This window comes from Salmo trutta, chromosome 18 (genome assembly GCF_901001165.1).
Source record: "Salmo trutta chromosome 18, fSalTru1.1, whole genome shotgun sequence".
Classification (NCBI taxonomy): Eukaryota; Metazoa; Chordata; class Actinopteri; order Salmoniformes; family Salmonidae; genus Salmo; species Salmo trutta.
The window spans coordinates 20,362,500-20,381,976 of record NC_042974.1 but is presented as its reverse complement, the minus strand read 5'-3'; the positions used below and the strand labels follow the sequence as shown (position 1 = coordinate 20,381,976).

The 19,477-nt window shown below is 43.7% G+C and overlaps 1 protein-coding gene and 1 pseudogene across 1 annotated transcript in view; both read right to left on the bottom strand.

Moving 5' to 3' along the window:
* Window positions 1-11,162, bottom strand: part of LOC115152968 (piggyBac transposable element-derived protein 4-like) — a 44,533-nt gene extending 33,371 nt beyond the window's left edge. The window contains exons 1-2 of the mRNA XM_029697928.1: window positions 11,140-11,162; window positions 10,902-10,992 (exon numbers count right to left, since the gene is read on the bottom strand). The gene's annotated coding sequence lies outside the window, so the exon portion shown is untranslated. The remainder of the gene's footprint in view (window positions 1-10,901; window positions 10,993-11,139) is intronic.
* A 2-nt stretch (window positions 11,163-11,164) lies between these two features.
* The window catches only part of LOC115152970 (FERM and PDZ domain-containing protein 2-like), a 66,863-nt pseudogene continuing 58,550 nt past the window's right edge, over window positions 11,165-19,477 (bottom strand).

Sequence of the window (19,477 nt, the reverse complement as noted above, 5' to 3'; positions counted from 1 at the left end):
TCTCAAAGCACTTCATGATGACAGACTGGGATAGGGAGAGATTGAATATGTCCGTAAACACACCAGTCAGCTGATCTGCACACGATCTCAGGATGTGGCTAGGATGCCGTCTGGACTGGCAGCCTTGTGAGGGTTAACACGTTTAAATGTCTTACTCACGTTGGCCACAGAGAAGGAGAGCGGGGGCCTGCAGTCCTTGGTAGCGGGCCACGTCGGTGGCACTTTATTATCCTCAAAGCGGGCAAAGAAGGTGTTTAGTTTGTCTGGAAGATAGACGTTGGTTTCCGTGACGTGGCTGGTTTTCTTTTTGTAGTCCGTGATTGCCTGTAGACCCTATCACATATGTCTCGTGTCTGAGGCGTTGAATTGCGACTCAACTTTGTCCCTATACCAACATTTCATTTGTTTGATTGCCTTGCGGAGGGAATAACTACACTGTTTATATTCGGCCATATTCCCAGTCATCTTTCCATGGTGAAATGCGGTGGTTCACGCTTTCAGTTTTGCGCGAATGTCGCCATCTATCCATGGTTTCTGTTAGGGTAGGTTTTAATAGTCACAGCGGGTACAACATCTCCAATGCACTTCCTTATAAACTCACTCAACGAATCAGTGTATAAATCAAATGTTATTCTCTGAGGCTGCCCGGAACATTTCCCAGTCCGCGTGATCAAAACAATCTTGAAGCGTGGATTCCGATTGGTCAGACCAGCATTGAATAGTTCTTGTCATGGGCATGTCTTGTTTGCGTTTCTTCCTATAGGACGGTAGTAGCAAAATGGAGGCGTGGTCGGATTTGTTGCTAATGCTACTTTGTTACCTGCCAACTTTACGGTTTAAAAAAAAATTTCCTCGCTCAACTTTTTTCATTCAACTTTTTCACCCCGGACGCTTTATCTGGACATGATTCTACAGGACCTCCACCAGCCAAAGCTAAGTAGTAACATGTTTTACAGTTGCTGTACTCATAATATACAGGAGAACGATCGTCTTATGGTGAGGATATCCATGCCGCAAGCCCAGCTTCATACGCAATCGTTAGGCAAGGGTAATTTAAGTGTAAGAAAGTATGAAACAGCGTCTGAGCCACCAATCAGTGCCGATAGTAGTATAAATCGCATCGCACAGTCCCCGCAGCCAGACAATTTTCTCATGGCCTCTGGAAGGAAATGCTGTAGGAATGCTCAACCGGTGTCGCTCATTCAGCCAGCATAAACTTTCAACCGGTTCTCCCCATTAAGCAATGGGTCGGAGTCAGAGGCCGAGCCATCTCTAGTCTCTCCTCCACCCGTTATGGGGTCTGAGACGTGTAGTTGCTAATTTCTGTATTACCAAATGAGGAGAGACAAACTTCACACACACCAGTCAGAGTTTATACTTAAACTACAATTTTAATTATAAGAGCTTTGCATTAGCAGTTGACTTTCAACGATTCACCATTTCTAATGACCCGTTGAGAGTGTTGAACACAATGACTACTGAGATCTTTATAGCAAGATCCACCCCCTTTTGACATGACAAACCACAGATAGTTAGGAACAATTCACAAAGAAAGACTGTTTACTTTAGAGGAGTATCTACAGCTAGATAGCATTCGCTATAAATTATCGTTCAGTTTGATCCCTAATGACGAGGTTCTAATCTCGTCCCTGGTACTTCATAGAACAAAAACACCATTTCATCCAATGGCATATATCAATTGTCAACTCTAGATACTCCCATCTCAAGCAAACCCCCTCTTGACCCCACTCCTGGACAGGCTCACTGGGGGGAGTGAGCCTCTAGGCCATATACTATCACAGGATAAGTGCGAGATCTAAGAGAGGACATACAATGGCCCCAGACACTGCCATAAACCTCTTCACAATAAAGAAAAGGAGGGAGTGACTTGCTCACAGACATTGTGGAGAGAATTAATCACGCCATCCCTTCACATGGTTTAAGAATAGGTAAAGAGACATTCACATATGAAGACAATATTTCATTCTGTCCTCCTCTCTTGCTGATATTCTGCATAGCAACAGAGACATGTAAAAGACAAGTCTGACCTCTCCCCTCTCTGAGCCCCAAGTGACTGAGCCCCAGCTAAGGGAAACGTGCAACTGAAAGACATTATAGTCCAAAGGACACTTTCTAATGACAAGTATCTCACACAAGCATATTATACTAATAAAACATCTTAATTATCTATGTTACCCAACTAATTCTGATTCATCCACCACAGACGCCGAAGCCTCCCACCATTAGCTCTGACAAATTGAAAACCCCTCCATTACACGCAGTATTAGACTTAAAAAGAATCATCCAGCGGGGGCAGGGCTACCGACGTTAAGGCTAATCTGAAGATGGTGCTGGCTAAGGCTAAAACTGGTGAGTGTAGAGAGTATAGGGATATTGTCATCCATGTCGGCACCAATGATGTTAGGATGAAACAGTCAGAGGTCACCAAGCGCAACATAGCTTCAGCGTGTAAATCAGCTAGAAAGACTGTTTTCTGCCCCTCCCAAAAGATAGAATTTGTACATAATTGGCCCTCATTCTGACCAAGCCTGGCCAGCTGAAGAGTGACGGACTCCATCCTAGGGGTGCTCTCATCTTATCTATGAACATAGACAGGGCTAGTCTACCACTAGCACAGTCAGTGTAGTCAGCTCAGCTATCCCCATTGAGACCGTGTCTGTGCCTCGATCTAGGTTGGGCAAAACTAAACATGCCGGTGTTCGTTTTAGCAATCTCACTGGAATAAAGACCTCCTCCATTCCTGTCATTATTGAAAGAGATTGTGATATCTCACATCTCAAAATAGGGCTACTTAATGTTAGATCCTTCACTTCCAAGGCAGTTATAGTCAATGAACGAATCACTAATCATAATCTTGAGGTGATTGGCATGACTGAAACATGGCTTAAGCCTGATGAATTTACTGTGTTAAATGAAGCCTCTCCTCCTGGTTACACTAGTGAACATATCCCCCACACATCCCGCAAAGGGGTGTTGCTAACATTTATGATAGCAAATTTCAATTTACAAAACGAAAAGACTGCGTTTTCGTCTTTTGAACTTCTAGTCATGAAATCTATGCAGCCTACTCAATCACTTTTTATTGCTACTGTTTACAAACCTCCTGGGCCGTATACAGCATTCTTCACTGAGTTCTCTGAATTCCTGTCGGACCTTGTAGTCATGGCAGATAATATTCACATTTTTGGTGACTTTAATATTCACATGGAAAAGTCCATAGACCCACTCCAAAAGGCTTTCGGAGCCATCATCGACTCACTGGGTTTTGTCAAACACGTCTCCAGACCTACTCATTGCCACAGTCATACTCTGGACCTAGTTTTGTCCCGTGGAATAAATATTGCAGATCCTAATGTTTTTCCTCATAATCCTGGACTATCGGACCACCATTTTATTAAGTTTGCAATCGCAACAAATAATCTACTCAGACCCCAACCAAGGATCATCAAAAGCTGTGCTATAAATTCTCAGACAACCCAAAGATTCCTAGATGCCCTTCCAGACTCCCTCCACCTACCCAAGGATGTCAGAGTACAAAAATCAGTTTACCACCTAACTGAGGAACTAAATGTAATCTTGCATAATACCCTAGATGCAGTCACACCCCTAAAAACAAAAAACATTTGTGATAAGAAACTAGCTCCCTGGTATACAGAAAATACCCGAGCCCTGAAGCAAACTTCCAGAAAATTGGAACGGAAATGGAGCTACACCATTCTTCCGATTAGCTTGGAAAGACACTACCGTGCAGTATCAAAGAGCCCTCACTGCTGCTCGATCATCCTATTTTTCCAACTTAATTGAGGAAAATAAGAACAATCCAACATTTATTTTTATACCGTCGCAAAGCTAACTAAAAAACAGCATTGGATGGCTTTCAGTTCAGCAGTGATACATTCACAAACTTCTTTTACGAAAAGCTCATGATCATTAGAAAGCAAATTACAGACTCCTCTTTAAATCTGTGTATTTCTCCAAAGCTCATTTGTCCCGAGTCTGCACAACACTGCCAGGACCTAGGATCAAGGGAGACACTCAAGTTTTTCAATACTATATCTCTTGACACGTTGATGAAAATAGTAATGGACTCTAAACCTGCATACTAAAGCTGCATACTGGACCCTATTCCAACTAAACTACTGAAAGAGCTCCTTCCTGTGCTTGGCCCTCCTATGTTGAACATAATAAACGGCTCCCTATCCACCGGATGTGTACCAAACTCACTAAAAGTGGCAGCAATAAAGCCTCTCTTGAACCAGAAAACATAAAAAACTATCGGCCCATATCGAATCTCCCATTCCTCTCAAAAAAATTTAAAAAGCTGTTGCGTAGCAACTCACTTCCTCCCTGAAAACAAACAATGTATACGAAACGCTTTAGTCTGGTTTTATACCCCATCATAGCCTGAGACTGCACTCGTGAAGGTGGTAAATTACCTTTTAATGGTGTCAGACAAAGGCTCTACATCTGTCCTTGTGCACCTAGACCTTAGTGCTGCTTTTGATACCATCGATCTCCACATTCTTTTGGAGAGATTGGAAACCCAAATTGGTCTACATGTACAAGTTCTGGCCTGGTTTAGATCTTATCTGTTGGAAAGATATCAGTTTGTCTCTGTGGATGGTTTGTCCTCTAACAAATCAACTGTACATTTCAGTGTTCCTCGAGATTCCGTTTTAGAACCACTATTGTTTTCACTATGGTGATGTAATTCGGAAACATAATGTTAACATTCATTGCTATGTGGACAATACACAGCTGTACATTTCGATGAAACATGGTGAAGCCCCAAAACTGCCCTCCCTGGAAGCCTATGTTTCAGACATAAGGAAGTGTATGGCAGCAAATGTTTTACTTTTAAACTCGGACAAAACACAGATGCTAGTTCTAGGTCCATAAAAACAAAGAGATCTTCTGTTGGATCTGACAATGAATCTTGATGGTTGCACAGTCGTCTCAACTAACACTGAGGTACCTTGGCGTTACTCTGGAACTTGATCTCTCTTTTGAAAAACATATCAAGACAGCTTTTTTAGATCAACGTAACATTGCAAAAATGAAACTTTCTGTCCAAAAATTATGCAGAAAATTTCATCCATGCTTTTGTCTCTTCTAGTTTAGACTACTGCAAATGCTCTACTTTCTGGCTACCCAGATAAAGCCCTAAATAAAACTTCTGTTAGTGCTAAACACAGCTGCTAGAATCTTGACTTGAACCCAAAAATGAGATCATATTACTCCAGTGCTAGCCTCTCTACACTGGCTTCCTGCTTCCTGTTTCAAGGTTTTACTGCTAACCTACAAAGCATTACATGGGCTTGCTCCAACCTATCTTTCCGGTTTGGTCCTGCTGTACATACCTACATGTATGCGACGGTCACAAGACGCAGGTCTCCTTATTGTCCCTAGAATTTCTAAGCAAACAGCTGGAGGCAGGGCTTTCTCCTATATAGCTCCATTTTTATGGAATGGTCTGCATGTGAGAGACGCAAACTCGGTCTCAACCTTTAAGTCTTTATTGAAGACTCATCTCTTCAGTAGGTCCTATGATTGAGTGTAGTCTGGCCCAGCGGTGTTTTAAGGTGAAAGGAAAGGCACTGGAGCGATGAACCGCCCTTGCTGTCTCTGCCTGGCCGGTTCCCCTCTCTCCACTGGGATTCTCTGCCTCTAACCCTATTACGGGACTGAGTCACTGATTTACTGGGCTCTTCCATGCCGTCCCTTGGAGGGGTGCATCACTTGAGTGGGTTGAGTCAATGACGTGATATTCCTGTCTGGGTTGGCGCCCCCCTCGGGTTCGTGCCGTGGGGAGGATCTTTGTGGGCTATACTTGGCCTTGTCTCAGGGTAGTAAGTTGGTGGTTTGAAGATATCCCTCTAGTGATGTGGGGGCTATGCTTTGGCAAAGTGGGTGGGGTTATAGCCTGCCTGGTTGGCCCTGTCCGGGGGTATCCTCGGACAGGGCCACAGTGTCTCCCGACCCCTCCTGTCTCAGCCTCCAGTATTTATGCTGTAATAGTTTGTGTCGGGGGGCTAGGGTCAGTCTGTTACATCTGGAGTATTTCTCCTGTCTTATCCGGTGTCCTGTGTGAAGTATGCTCCCTCTAATTCTCTTTCTCTCTTCTCTCGGAGGACCTGAGCCCTAGGACCATGCCTCAGGACAAGCTGGCCTTGCTGTCCCCAGTCCACCTGGTTGTACTGCTGCTCTAGTTTCAACTCTTCTGCCTGCGGCTACGGAACCCTGACCTGTTCACCGGACGTGCTACCTTGTCCCGGACCTGCTGTTTTCGACTCTCTCTCTACCGCACATGCTGTCTCTAACTCTGAATGATCAGCTATGAAAAGCCAACTGACATTTACTGCTGGGGTTGCTGACCCATTGCACCCTCTATTACCACGGTGATTATTATTATTATTTGACCCTGCTGGTCATCTATAAATGTTTGAACATCTTGGCCATGTACTGTTATAATCTCCACCCGGCACAGCCAGAAGAGGACTGGCCTCCCCTTAGAGCCTGGTTCCTCTCTAGGTTTCTTCCTAGGTTCCTGCTTTTCTAGGGAGTTTTTCCTAGCCACCGTGCTTCTAGATCTGCATTGCTTGCTGTTTGGGGCTTTCGGCTGGGTATCTGTATAGCACTTTGGACAGCATAGCCTATTGGTTAGAGCGTAGCCTATTGGCAGCCTATTGGCAGCGTAGCCTATTGGTTAGAGCGTTGGACTAGTAACCGAAAGGTTACAAGTTCAAATCCCCAAGCTGACAAGGTACAAATCTGTCGTTCTGCCCCTGAACAGGCAGTTAACCCAGTGTTCCTAGGCCATCATTGAAAATAAGAATTTGTTCTTAACTGACTTGCCTAGTTAAATAAATAAAAAATAAAAAAAATCAGCTGATGTAAAAAGGGCTTAATAAATACATTTCATTGATTGATTGGCCAAAGAGAGGGCGGGGGAGGGCCTTGTAGCAGTGATCTAGTGTGTTGCCCACACCAGTGCTACAATCAATACGCTGGTAGAATTTAGGTAGCCTTGTTCTCAAATTTGCTTTGTTAAAATCCCCTAAATGCAGCCTCAGGATATATGGTTTCCAGTTTGCATAGAGTCCAGTGAAGTTCCTTGAGGGCCGTCGTGGTACTGGCTTGAGGGTGGGTATAAATGGCTGTGACAATCACCAACGAGAATTCTCTTGGGAGGCAATATGGTTGGCATTTGATTGTAAGGAATTCTAGGTCAGGTGAACAAAAGGACTTGAGTTCCTGTATGTTGTTACGATTACACCATGAGTCAATAATCATGAAGCATACACCCTTGCCCTCCTTCTTACCAGAGAGATGTTTATTTCTGTCGGCGTGACGCATGAAGAATCCCGGTGGCTGTACCAACTCCGACAACATACCCCGAGAGAGCCATGTTTCCGTGAAACAGAGAATGTTACAATCTCTAATGTCTCTCTGGAAAGCAACCCTTGCCCTAATTTTGTCTACCTGTTGTCTAGAGACTGGACATTGGCGAGTTATATACTCAGAAGCGGTGGGTGGTGTGCACGCCTTCGAAGTCTGACCAGGAGGCCACTCCGTCTACCTCTTCTGCGGCGACGTTGTTTTGGGTCGGCCTCTGGGATTAGATCCAATGTCCTGGGTGGTTGTGCAAACAAAGGATCCGCTTCGGGAAAGTCGTATTCCTGGTCGTAATGTTGGTAAGTTGACGTTGCTATGATATCTAATAGTTCTTCCTGGCTGTATGTAATAACACTTTTCTGGGCTAACAATGTAAGAAATAATACATACCAAAAAAAATACTGTGTAGTTTCCTAAGGACTAGAAACAAGGCGACCATCTCTGTCGGCGCCATCTTCCTCTCTAGGGACGGATGAGTTAGAGACAGTGTATATGAGGAGGACAGAGGATACATTCAGTCACAGGGGCTGTTTTAATGTTTACATGGTGAGAGAGGAGTCTGGTTCTCAGGATAATCAGGATGCAACAGGATAGATTCATGAAGAGAGATAAAGTCACTGTGTACTACTATAATAAAACACATTATATATCATAAAAATCGAATTATATTTCTATGCCACATATTCTCTGGTCAGTTTCACAATCTTCCCTAACCATGTTTCCTCATTACAGGAGTTAACTCTGAGGACAAACCCATAAAGCATTTTAGGTTTATAAACACTACATTTATTTTCCATGGAACGTCCTGTGAAACACACATTCCTCAGTAGTTTTCCAAAATAGAACAATAAAATAGCATTTCCCAACACATTCAGGTCAGAAATATATTGCACACACACACACGCAGACTTTACGAGGTGACCTGGGTGTTCCACTGGTCAACAGTCTAACAATGCTCTGTTGTTGTTTTACCAGGAACAGTCCAGTCCAGGGAATAGTAAATACTACATAGAGGAAAACAACAGAGGAAAAAACATAGATTAACGAATAAAGAGAGGGCACTGGGGCATAAATGACGTGGAAGGAGAGGCATGATAGACATAGGGTGAGAAAAGAGGAGACGAGTGATGGAGGGAGGGAGGAGAAGAGAAGGAGACGAGTGTTGTGGTCTATCTCACAACGGGATCTGATGGAGATCAGGAGTCTCATCACTCAAAACCTCATCCCCCCATCACTCCTCACTCTTCCTCACCACATCCCTCCTTCGCTCTGTCGTCTCTCTGTCAAATCTCAACAGAGGCCAAGGTGTCACAGTTGTTCTCAGCAGATAGAAACATAACTCCTGGAGTGAGAAAAGTAAACACTCCACCGTGTCAGCGTGTGTGTACATTAGGGCTGGGCGGTATTTCATATTTAACTATATACCAGTATTGATGCACGGACGAGTTTGGGTTTTTACTTTACCTTCTAAAATGTTTCTTTGTTAAATGTGATACGCCACTCAGTTTTTATAGTTTACTTCTGCTACCTGAGTCACCTCTCTCCCTCGGTTGTCAATAGTTACCACAGCCACAATGTCAAATTGGCTATATTGTAAAAGTTAATGAAAACAAAGCAGTTAGCAGTATGGTTAAGGTTAGGGAAGGTTAGGGTTAGGTTTAAAATCAGATTTGAAGAACATTGTAGAAATAAGCAGCGTTTAGCCATAATTATGACGTTGTGACATTTCACATTCTTAAAATAAGGTGTTGATCCTAACTGACCTAAAACAGGGAATTTTTACTAGGATTACATGTCAGGAATTGTGAAAAACTGAGTTTAAATGTAATTGGCTAAGGTGTACGTAAACATCCGACTTCAACTGTACATTCTAACTGTAGAATTAGAATAATGATTCTATTTCCATAATTTCAACAGATCATCCAAGTGTTTTGATCTAAATCACCAGTCAAAAGGAAATAGCAATTTTTAGTTACAAATAAGGCCTTCATTTTTTGCCCATATTGTGTAGACCTATGTGGCATTGTGGAAATTATCCCAAATGAGATAAACTTTTGGTTGAAGTTTGAGTGATGAAACAACCAGAAAACCCCACTGAAATTACGAAAACCCCATTGAAATGGTGAAAATGGCAAAAAAAACATTGAAATACTTAAAATGTATGTGTTGCTAACCTAGGGTCATGCACAACTCATAAAGCAAATGTAGAACTTTTATTATTCAAAAACATAAAATACCGTAAAAAATAGAATATTATATTCTGTCCATATCGCCCAGCCCTAGTGTGTGTGTATGCATTTGGGGATCAGGTCTGATCTTTTCCCATGACAATGTTCTCAAACCCTCTAACGTGCTAAACCGTTTAAGTGTTTTTATGACTGTATGTTTGGAGAACTTTCTGTCTCCAGCTTGTAAGAGGGAGAGAAGTCTCTGACAAGCAGACTTGCCTCACCTATCACTCACACAGTTGTAAATTACCACAGCAATCGGGTTAGTTTAATTGAATTGCCATGTTGCATGTAGTCCAGTGTGTGTGTGTGTGTGTGTGTTGTATGGAGTCAAGTGCTCCACTGTTCACCTGTAAATGTATACCTTCTTTTACACTCTTTCCATCCTGTCACTAGCTGCTGTATATGGGGGTGCTGTGGCAGTTTCCTCTCAGGTAATAGTGATCAGTCAACACTGTAAACATGCTGACTAGAAATGTTTCATTTGTGAGAGTGTGAGTGAAAATAAATATCCTGGGAAGTAATAAAATAAGGGATAAGATTTGAGTAAACACTGCCCAGCGAGCAAAACTAGTTGCAATGACGATATTATGGTCAGCTTATATACCGGTTGTATAAGGATGTTTTGTTGATGTCTTTAAAGCAGCAAACTGCAATTGCTACATCAAAATGAATGACATACTATATACCCATTGATTCTTGAAGAATATAGCTTGTGAATGCCTCATGAGCTTAGTTCAACTGCGCTACCCCATCAGAACCCAAAATAAAAGCTTGTTTTACTCCAATGTTTGTAACCAATGTCATTGTAAACAAACACTGTATAGCCACAAAACATGGCTAGAACTGTTCTCATGGATGGTAAGTCCTTGCATCCATAGCTCTGTCTATGAATTTGAAAGTGGTTACATTTCTCCAGCCCCATCCCTCAGCTGTTTACCATATCAGTGGCAGGGTAAACCATTTTGTTATTGTTGGGAAATGCAAATTGCCTCTTTAAGCTACCACAAAAAACAATATTTATCTTGAACTATTATCTGAACAGATAACAACCAAAATATGACATCTTTCCCATGACGTCTTGTTATTGTCATTAAAAATACCTCTTCTTACAACCAGAAAATGATGACATTAAGACGTCTTGTCAATTTGGCCTGCAGCTGTTCTCTCCAGCCCCAGCCCAGATTAGATAGTTCTAGTGCAGACTACACAGCAGGGTTAAAGGGACTGTAGTTTAACTGGTTTAACAGAACTTACAGGGCAGGATGTCCTGGTAGCGGTTCTTCTCCCGGTTCTCAGGAGCTTTCCCCACCAGACAGTTATCAAATGGCTTTAGATGTTCCAAGGCCTAAAACAAACAACACAAACAACAGCAACTGACAATATTTGCTTCTGCTATTGAAAAGGCAGACCAACGTGCATGATATGGTTAGCATACTTCATTAGTGTGTGTTTACATGCGTATGTGTATGAGGAACACAAAGTGTATACCCACCATGAACTCTCGGACCAGTTCTTGCTGGTCTAGTTGATGTTGTAGTATCTGTATCAGGGCTTTCACTCTGGGCCCAGAGTATTGACTGGTCTTAGCTGGACTGATCATGGCTAGGCTGGCCAACTCTTCTTCTGAAACTATAGGTGGGCCTGGAGAGAGAGGGGAGGGAATCAGTTCTTACATTTTAGTCATTTAGCAGACCCTCTTATCTAGAGCAACTTACAGGAGCAATTAGGTTTAAGTGTCTTGCTCAAGGGCACATCGGCAGTTTGCTAACTAGTCGGCTAGGGGATTCGAACCAGCGGGCTTTAGAGCAAAGGCTCTTAACCGCTAGGCTACCGCTAGGTGTATCCAATCCAAGATGGCGTAGCAGTCAGACGTCTTTGTCTTTGTCCTGTCGTGTCCCTTGTATATATCTTTTTACATCTTTTTCTTCTCATATCTTTTAAAAATATTTTCCTAAACCTCAACTTCTAAATACTCTCCTGCAACCCGCCTCACCCAACATGGCGTGGATCTGTGTTTTTTTCTATAGTATTTCTATTTACTTCGGATCTGGAATCCCTCAACTGAAGCTAGCCAGCTAACTACCTACCGGCTATCAGTCAGCAAACCATTGCTAGCGGTCATCAGCTAACCTTTAGCTCGGAAAGCTCTCGCCAGTTCGAACAACGTGACTCAAACCAGAAAATAACGGACCAGATTTTTTCCCCCATATCCCTGGATTCCTACCGCAAACTCTGAACATTTTCATCTGATCTTCACAACTAGCTAACCGCAATCCCAGGTGACTACTCCTGGCTAGCGTTTACATTCCGGAGCAAGCACCAATTTGCCTGAAGCTAGCCCGGCCAGGGCTCCTGTGCTACCACCGAAGCCCACTCCTGGGCTACAATATCCAGACCCCTTCTACTGCCGGTACGGGGCACGGAACCCCGCCGATACTCTACGACTGGAATACCGACATAATCTACCCGAGGATTCCAACAGGCCCCTCAGGTGCGACGTCCGCTGAAGGCCCATTCTGCTAACCGCGGCCTACTAGCTACCAAGAGCCACTTGGAACCCTACTAATGCCACGACTGGTCTATCGACGTCACTGCACAAAGAGGCAAAAACAGACTTAACCCCATCGCGACGTCCCCCAAAGGCTAACTTGCTAGCCCCGGTCTGTTAACTGCTAGCTTGCTTGCCCGGACTGCTAACTGCTAGCTTGCCTGCCCCGGTCTGCTAACTACTAGCCCCGGTCTGCCAACTGCTTGCTTGCTAAACTGGTCTGCTAACTGCTAGCTTGCCAGCCCCGGTCTGCTAACTGCTAGCTTGTTTAGCCCCGGCCTACTAACTGTTAGCTTGTTAGCATCGGCCTGCTAACTGTCTGAATTGCCGTGTCCCCAGTCAGCCCAACCACTCACTGGACCCATATGTTCACTTAGCTACGCATGCCTCTCTCTAATATCAATATGCCTCGTCCATTACTGTCCTGGTTAGTGATTACTGTGTTATTTCACTGTAGAGCCTCTAGACCTGCTCAATATGCCTTAACCAACCATGTTGTTCCATCTCCTACATATGCGATGACATCACCTGGTTTAAACGTCTCTAGAGACTATATCTCTCTCATCATTACTCAATGCCTAGGTTTACCTCCAATGTACTCACATCCTACCTTACCTTTGTCTGTACACTATGCCTTGAATCTAAGCTATCATGTCCAGAAACCTGCTCCTTTTACTCTCTGTTCCGAACGTACTAGACGGCCAGTTCGTATAGCCTTTAGCCGTACCCTTATCCTACTTCTCCTCTGTTCCTCTGGTGATGTGGAGGTTAATCCAGGTCCTGCAGTGCCTAGCTCCGCTCCCACTCCCCAGGTGCTCTCATTTGTTGACTTCTGTAACCGTAAAAGCCTTGGTTTCATGCATGTTAACATTAGAAGCCTACTCCCTAAGTTTGTTTTACTCACTGCCTTAGCACACTGCCAACCCGGATGTCTTAGCCATGTCTGAATCCTGGCTTAGGAAAACCACCAAAAACCCTGAAATCTCCATCGCTAACTATAACATTTTCCGCCAAGATAGAACTGCCAAAGGGGGCGGTGTTGCAATCTACTGCAAAGATAGTCTGCAGAGTTCTGTATTACTATCCAAGTCTGTACCCAAACAATTCGAGCTTCATCTTCTAAAAATGCACCTTTCCAGAAACAAGTCTCTCACTGTTGCCGCTTGCTATAGACCTCCCTCTGCCCCCAGCTGTGCCCTCGATACCATACAGTGAAGGAAATAAGTATTTGATCCCCTGCTGATTTTGTACGTTTGCCCACTGACAAAGAAATGATCAGTCTATAATTTTAATGGTAGGTCTATTTGAACAGTGAGAGACAGAATAACAACAAAAAATCCAGAAAAACGCATGTCAAAAATGTTATAAATAGATTTGCATTTTAATGAGGGAAATAAGAATTTGACCCCTCTGCAAAACATGACTTAGTACTTGGTGGCAAAACCCTTGTTGGCAATCACAGAGGTCAGACGTTTCTTGTAGTTGGCCACCAGGTTTGCACACATCTCAGGAGGGATTTTGTCCCACTCCTCTTTGCAGATCTTCTCCAAGTCATTAAGGTTGAGGCTGACGTTTGGCAACTCGAACCTTCAGCTCCCTCCACAGAATTTCTATGGGATTAAGGTCTGGAGACTGGCTAGGCCACTCCAGGACCTTAATGTGCTTCTTCTTGAGCCACTCCTTTGTTGTCTTGGCCGTGTGTTTTGGGTCATTGTCATGCTGGAATACCCATCCACGGCCCATTTTCAATGCCCTGGCTGAGGGAAGGAGGTTCTCACCCAAGATTTGACGGTACATGGCCCCGTCCATCGTCCCTTTGATGCGGTGAAGTTGTCCTGTCCCCTTAGCAGAAAAACACCCCCAAAGCATAATGTTTCCACCTCCATGTTTGACGGTGGGGATGGTGTTCTTGGGGTCATAGGCAGCATTCCTCCTGCTCCAAACACGGCGAGTTGAGTTGATGCCAAAGAGCTCCATTTTGTTCTCATCTGACCACAACACTTTAGCCAGTTGTCCTCTGAATCATTCAGATGTTCATTGGCAAACTTCAGACGGGCATGTATATGTGCTTTCTTGAGCAGGGGGACCTTGCGGGCGCTGCAGGATTTCAGTCCTTCACGGCGTGTTACTAATTGTTTTCTTGGTGACTATGGTCCCAGCTGCCTTGAGATCATTGACAAGATCCTCCCGTGTAGTTCTGGGCTGATTCCTCACCGTTCTCATGATCATTGCAACTCCACGAGGTGAGATCTTGCATGGAGCCCCAGGCCGAGGGAGATTGACAGTTATTTTGTGTTTCTTCCATTTGCGAATAATCGCACCAACTGTTGTCACTGTCTCACCAAGCTGCTTGGCGATGGTCTTGTAGACCATTCCAGCCTTGTGTAGGTCTACAATCTTGTCCCTGACATCCTTGGAGAGCTCTTTGGTCTTGGCCATGGTGGAGAGTTTGGAATCTGATTGATTGATTGCTCCTGTGGACAGGTGTCTTTTATACAGGTAACAAACTGAGATTAGGAGCACTCCCTTTAAGAGTGTGCTCCTAATCTCAGCTCATTACCTGTATAAAAGACACCTGGGAGCCAGAAATCTTTCTGATTGAGAGGGGGTCAAATACTTATTTCCCTCATTAAAATGCAAATCAATTTCGAACATTTTTGACATGCATTTTTCTGGATTTTTTTGGTGTTATTCTGTCTCTCACTGTTCAAATAAACCTACCATTAAGATTATAGACTGATCATTTCTTTGTCAGTGGGCAAACGAACAAAATCAGCAGGGGATCAAATACTTTTTCCCCCTCACTGTATGTGAATTGATTGCCCCCCATCTATCTTCTGAGCTCGTGCTACTAGGTGACCTAAACTGGAACATGCTTAACACCCAGGCAATCCTACAATCTAGCTTGATGCCCTCAATCTCACACAAATGATCAATGAACCTACCAGGTACAACCCCAATCCGTAAACACAGGCACCCTCATAGATGTCATCCTAACTAACTCGCCCTCCAAATACACCTTTCAAACAAGATCTCAGCGATCACTGCCTTATTGCCTGCATCCGTAATGGGTCTGCGACCAAACGACCACCCCTCATCACTGTCAAACGCTCCCTAAAACACTTCTGCGAGCTGGCCTTTCTATTCGACCTGGTATCCTGGAATGACATTGACCTCATCCCGTCAGTAGATGATGCCTGGCTATTCTTTAAAAGTGCCTTCTTCACCATCTTAACTTTTTAAGGTATAGGGGGCAGTATTTTCATTTTCAGATAAAAAGCGTGCCCAGAGTAAACTGCCTAATACTCGGGCCCACAGTCAAATATTTGCATATTATTAGATTATTGGATTTGGATAGAAAACACTCAGAAGTTTCTAAAACTGTTTGAATGATGTCTGTGAGTATAATAGAACTCATATGGCAGGCAAAAACCTGAGAAAAATCCAACCAGGAAGTGGGAAATCTGATGCTTGTAGTCTTTTCAAGTCATCGCCTATCTAACACAGTGACTTAGGGTTCATTTTGCACTTCCTAAGGCTTCCACTAGATGTCAACAGTCTTTAGAACCTTGTTTCAGGCTTTTGCAGTGAACAGAGAGGAAACAAGAAGGCCGGGAAGTTGGTGACTCAGAAATTGGCGCAAATTCACGTGATGAGGTAGCTGTGTTCCATAACATTTTTCAAGACATTGGAATCGTCCGGTTGGAATATTCAATATATTCATTTTGCACTTCCTAAAGCTTCCACTAGATGCCAGCAGTCTTTAGAACCTTGTTTGAGGATTCTATGGTGAATTTGAAGGGAATAACAGCCCAAGGAAATAGGTGTCCCATTATAAGGCATGGGTTCAGTCACGCGCAGAGACTTGGGAGCGAGCTGAGTTCATATTCATTCCTAAAGAGAACGGATAGGTCCGGTTGGAATTGTATTGAAGATATGTGTTAAAAACAACCTAAAGATTGATTCTATACATCGTTTGACATGTTTATACAAATTGTAGTATAACTTTTTTGACTTGTCATCTGGACTAAGTAAGCATGCGAACAAAATGGATGTATTTGGACATAAAGATAAACTTTATCGAACATTTAGTGTGGAGCTGGGATGCCTGGGAGTGCATTCTGATGAAGATAATCAAAGGTAAGTGAATATTTATAATGTAATTTCTTAGTTTTATTGACTCCAGCATGGTGGGTTTCTGTTTGCTTGTTGTTGGTGTCTTCTGGGCTGTACTCAGATTATTGCAAATTGTGCTTTCGCCGTGAACCTTTTTGAAATCTGACAAAGCGGTTGCATTTAGGAGAAGTGTATCTATAATTCTGTGCATAACACTTGTATATTGATCAAAGTTTATGATGAGTAGTTCTGTAATATGTGTGCTCATTGTGCTCATTCACCGGTTTGGAGGGAAAACATTTCTGAACATTACGCGCCAATGTAAAATGGGGTTTTTGGATATAAATATGAACTTTATCGAGCAAAACATATGTGTATTGTGTAACATGATGTCCTATGAGTGCCATCTGATGAAGATCATCAAAGGTTAGTGCTTAATTTTAGCTGTATTTCTGGTGTTTGTGACATCTCTCCTTGCTAGGAAAATGTGGCTTTTCTTGTTTAGGTGGTGTCCTAACATAATCTAATGTTTTGCTTTCGCCGTAAAGCCTTTTTGAAATCGGACAATGTGGTTAGATTAAGGAGAATCTTATCTTTAAAATGGTGTATAATACTTGTACGTGTGAGAAATTTTAATTATGAGATTTTTGCTGTTTTGAATTTGGCGCTCTGATTTTTCACTGGCTGTTGTCAAATCAATCCCGCTAACGGGATTCGCGTGTTAAGGGGTCACTAACAGGTTAAAAAGGCCCTAAAGATTGATGCTATACAACGTTTTACATGTTTCTACGAATGTAAATATTCCTTTGTTTACTTTTTGTCGTGAAATTTTCGGCACGCTTCCTACATTTGGAGTAGCTTACTGAACGCGGAAACAACAAGGAGGTATTTGGACATAAATTCTGGACTTTATCGAACAAAACAAGATTTATTGTGGACCTGGGATTCCTGAGAGTGCATTCTGATGAAGATCATCAAAGGTACGTGAATATTAATAATGACATTTATGATTTTAGATGACTCCAAAATGGCGGGTATCCACCTCCTCCCAGCTGCCCACTGCTCTGAGGCTAGGAAACACTGTTACCACCGATAAATCCACTATAATTGAGAATTTCAATAAGCATTTCTCCACGGCTGGCCATGCTTTCCACCTGGCTACCCCTACCCCGGTCAACTGCCCAGCACCCTCCACAGCAATCCGCCAAAGCCCCCACCATTTCTCCTTCACCCAAATCCAGATAGCTGATGTTCTGAAAGAGCTGCAAAATCTGGACCCATACAAATCAGCCGGGCTAGACAATCTGGACCCTCTCTTTCTAAAATTATCTGCCGAAATTGTTGCAACCCCTATTTTTAGCCTGTTCAACCTCTCTTTCATATCGTCATAGATTCCCAAAGATTGGAACGCTGGCGCGGTCATCCCCCTCTTCAAAGGGGTTGACACTCTAGGCCCAAACTGCTAGACCTACATCTATCCTACCCTGTCTTTGAAAGGTCTTCGAAAGCCAAGTTAACAAACAGATTACCGACCATTTCGAATCCCACCGTACCTTCTCCGCTATGCAATCTGGTTTCAGAGCTGGTCATGGGTGCACCTCAACCACGCTCAAGGTCCTAAACGACATCATAACCGCCATCGATAAGAGACATTACTGTGCAGCCGTATTCATCGACCTGGCCAAGGCTTTCGACTCTGTCAATCACCACATTCTTATTGGCAGACTCAACAGCCTTGGTTTCTCAAATGATTGCCTCGCCTGGTTTACCAACTACTTCTCTAATAAAGTTCAGTGTGTCAAATCGGAGAGCCTATTGTCCGGACCTCTGGCAGTCTCTATGGGTGTGCCACAGGGTTCAATTCTCTGGCCGACTCTCTTCTCTGTATACATCAATGATGTTGCTCTTGCTGCTGGTGATTATCTGATCCACCTCTACGCAGACGACACCATTCTGTATACTTCTGGCCCTTCTTTGGACACTGTGTTAACTAACCTCCAGACGAGCTTCAATGCCATACAACTCTCCTTCCGTGGCCTCCAACTGCTCTTAAACGCAAGTAAAACTAAATGCATGCTATTCAATCGATCACTGCCCGCACCTGCTCGCCCGTCCAGCATCACTACTTTGGACGGCTCTGACTTAGAATACGTGGACAACTACAAATACCTGGGTGTCTGGTTAGACTGTAAACTCTCCTTCCAGACTCACATTAAGCATCTCCAATCCAAAGTTAAATCTAGAATCGGCTTCCTATATCGCAACAAAGCATCCTTCACTCATGCTGCCAAACATACCCTCGTAAAACTGACCATCCTACCGATCCTCGACTTCGGTGATGTCATCTAGAAAATAGCCTCCAACACTCTACTCAACAAACTGGATGCAGTCTATCACAGTGCCATCCGTTTTGTCACCAAAGCCCCATACACTACCCACCATTGCGACCTGTACGCTCTCGTTGGTTGGCCCTCGCTTCATACTCGTCGCCAAACCCACTGGCTACAGATTATCTACAAGTCTCTGCTAGGTAAAGCCCCGCCTTATCTCAGCTCACTGGTCACCATAGGAGCACCCACTCGTAGCACGCGCTCCAGCAGGTATATCTCACTGGTCACCCCCAAAGCCAATTCCTCCTTTGGGCGTCTTTCCTTCCAGTTCTCTGCTGCCAATGACTGGAACAAACTGCAAAAATCTCTGAAGCTGGAGACTCATATCTCCCTCACTAGCTTTAAGCACCAGCTGTCAAAGCATCTCACAGATCACTGCACCTGTACATAGCCCATCTGTAAACAGTCCATCTATCTACCTACCTCTATCTACCTACCTCAAAAATGTAATACTGAAATATCACTTTTACATAAGTATTCAGACCCTTTAATCAGTACTTTGTTGAAGCACCTTTGGCAACGATTACAGCAGCGACTCTTCCTGGGTATGGCACTACAATCTTGGCAAACCTGTATTTGGGGAGTTTCACCCATTCTTCTCTGCAGATCCTCTCAAACTCTGTCAGGTTGGATGGGGAGCATTGCTGCACAGCTATTTTCAGGTCGATCCAGATATGTTAGATCGGGTTCAAGTCCGGTCTCTAGCTGGGCCGCTCAAGGACATTCAGACTTGTCCCGAAGCCACACCTGCTTTGTCTTGGCTGTGTGCTTAGGGT